The sequence below is a fragment of the Anopheles nili genome, chromosome 2 (genome assembly GCF_943737925.1).
Source record: "Anopheles nili chromosome 2, idAnoNiliSN_F5_01, whole genome shotgun sequence".
Lineage (NCBI taxonomy): Eukaryota > Metazoa > Arthropoda > Insecta > Diptera > Culicidae > Anopheles > Anopheles nili.
In genome coordinates, this window is record NC_071291.1 from 49,589,612 (window position 1) to 49,592,905 (window position 3,294).

The window sequence follows — 3,294 nt, forward strand, 5'->3', positions numbered from 1 at the left end:
ACATTTGCTGGGAGTGATGCAACATGTGCTTTTTATGTATGGAGTAAATTTGGACTTTTTACACACTTTTTTAACTCCGCTAAGAGAGCATAACTTTACATAATATTAATGAACAATTTTTGTTTGTGATATGAAAAGGGAGGATCAGCGGAAGCCTCTTGTTCCTTACCTGTGCATGTCGTCGTTATTCTATGAATTCTGACAAGCATTATTGCCATGATACAATCAAATTAGAACCCATTGCTAGTTTTGAACATTTTTTTTTTGATATTTCGAGGAGAGTGTTATATTAAAACAATGATTCATTCTCCGCTTGCGAAAAGCGAAATTTCGTCACTATATATGTAATGTGAATACTCCCAGATGAAAGGATGTTTCATTTCCACCTTTTGCTCCGAGCTGGGAAGCTTATACTTCATCACATATTGTTGTTTCCATCGTTGAATCAAAATCCAGACTCTGTTCTTCAAGCGTCTTGAGTAATGTTTATTTGTTAACCGACAGCTATTACAATCTTTTGCTCGCCCGAGTGCTGATTTTGAAAGTACCCCCAATACTGTAGGTTCCCCTTTCGACCTTTGCCTCTGACAATGGCCACTCTCGGGCTGTTGCGAATGCAATCGTATGCCAATAAAAAAAGACGTTGTTTTAGTAGTCTTCCAAACGGTATGGGATGAAAATGATAAAAAAATTTAAAGAGGTCTTTATTATGGTCGCAAAAAAAAGAGCCCCTCGCAGGATCCCTTACTTACTTACTTATCAGGCGCTACAACCGCTTGGCGGTCTTGGCCTGCTCCAGGAGAAACCGGAACCGCTCGCGGTCGAGCGCCGTCGTCTGCCAATCGTTGATCCCGGCCTTTTTGGCGGACGCCACGTCATCCACGCCATCACTCCATCTCAGTTTCCACGCCTACCACGCCTCTTCTGTCCATGTGGGCAGCCTAAAAGAACTTTACGGGCTAGATCGTCCGGTGCCATTCTAATGACGTGGCCAGCCCACCGGAGCCTGGCGAGTCTAATTCGCTGCACGACAGTGAGGCTATCGTACAGTTCGTAGAGCTCGTCGTTGTATCGGCTCCTCTATTGTCCTTCCACACATAGGGGGCCAAAAATCCTTCTGAGCATCTTCCTCTCGAACGCGGCTAAGAGGGTTTCGTCAGCTTTTGACAAGGTCTATGTCTCAGTACTGGAACTATGAATGTTTTATATAGTCCAGCTTCAGCCGTCGCGACAGGTATTTTGAGTGGAGAAGTTTCCTCAGGCTATAGTATGACCGGTTGGCTGCCAGCACCCTTGCGCGTAATTCAACTTCTATGCTACTGTTGTTGCTGACTTTTGACCCAAGATAGGTGAAGTTTTGGACGACCTCAAAGGTTCGCTCACCTATCTGTACGTCACCCCTGCGTAGACTCGCATTAGTATTTGTTAGCAGGGCCGCTGACGGTGCCACCATCATTTTGGTTTTTGCCTCGTTAATCTCTAAACCGAGGTTCTCAGCCGCCTGCTCAATCCGTTTGTAAGCTTCTGCTACATAGGAGAGTCGCAAACCAATGATGTCTATGTCATCAGCGTATGCCAGAATCTGGATTGACTTGTAGAAAATGGTCCCCGAGGTTTTAACTCCTGAGTCTTGGATGGCCCTCTCTAGCGCCAGGTTGAAAAGGAGACAGGCAAGCCTATCGCCCTGGCGCAAACCCTTGGTGGTAGCAAAGGGCCTTGAGAGTTTTCCATCCACTATCACCTGGCATGTGACGTTGATCATGGTCATTTTAACAAGCCTGGTAAGCTTGGCCGGGATTCCAAAAGAGCTCATTGCGTCGTAAAGTTTTACCCTGGCTATGCTGTCGTATGCGGCTTTGAAGTCTGTAAAGAGATGGAAAGATTGGAGCTGTTGCTCCGCCATCTTCTCCAAGATCTGCCGCATGGTGAAGATCTGGTCAGCGGTTGATTTTCCTTTTCGGAATCCTCTCTGATAGTTTCCAACTATTTCTTCTACGAATGGGACAAGTCTCTCTTCCAAGACTAAGGAGAAGATCTTATAGACGGTATTCAACACCGTAATACCCCTGTAATTGCTGCACTGTAGCCTGTCTCCTTTCTTGTATATGGGATATATGATACCAACATTCCAATCACAAGATATCGATTCGCTATCCCACACCTCAGTAATTATTTGATGAATTTCGCGTTCAAGTGCTCCACCTCCGTTTTTGATCAGTTCGGTTGATATTCCGTCGGTGCTGGGTGCTTTATTATTTTTCAACCGACGGATTGCTTTTCGGGTTTCATCCATGCTAGGTGGCAGTAGCATGATATCATCCGCTAGTGGAGCCTCTAGCTGTTCGTTGAACTGATCATTTAGTAATTCATCAAAATACTGAGCCCATCGCGAGAGCACCTCTGGCTGGTAGCTGACCAGATTTCCATCCTTATTTCGACAACAGGTCATCTGAGGTATAAAGGTTTTTCGATGACCTGCTATCTCTTGGTAAAACTTTTTTCTTGCGCCGTATCGCACTCTGATTCTTTGCAGCTCCTGCACTCGTTGATCTTCCCATTGGTGTTTCTTGGTGCGGTGTAGGTGCGGAGCCGTATGTAATTCTCTGCGCATGCCCGCGTTCTATGCCGCTGCTGCATTGCTCGGTATGCGCAGTTCTTACGTTTCGTCACAAATCTACATTCGTCGTCGAACCAGCCAGATTTGGTGTTACCCCGACGTGGTGGTAGTGTGGGTTTTGCACAATTCACTATCTTGGTTTTTAGAGCGCTCCACCGTTCGCTCGTAGTGTCGTATGGAGTTGCTGGTAATAGAGACTCACCTAAAGCGGATTCAAATGCCTGTTGGACTTTAGCGTCCTTTAGGGAGTCCGTGTTGAGCCGGACCTGCATTTTTCCCTCGTCCCCTTTGGCACGGGGACAGGCGATTCTGCCACGTATCACTAAGCCAACCAGATAGTGATCGGAGTCGATGTTGGCTCCTCTATAGGTTCTGACGTTTAACAGGCTCGACTGTCTTCGGCGGCTTATCAGCACGTGGTCGATCTGGTTGGAGGAGGCTCCATCTGGGGACACCCAAGTAACTTTGTGGATGTCTCGACGCGCAACCTTGCTACTTCCCACAACCAGATTACTTGCTGCTGCAAGTTGGACCGATCTATTACCATTGTCCTTACTGTGCTCATGTAGACTGTGATCACCAATGTATTGGCGGTACATTGGCTCCCTACCGACTTTTGCATTGAGTTTTGCGAGAAGGAGAGGTATTTGTTGGAGCAACTGTTTCCTTCCTACTAG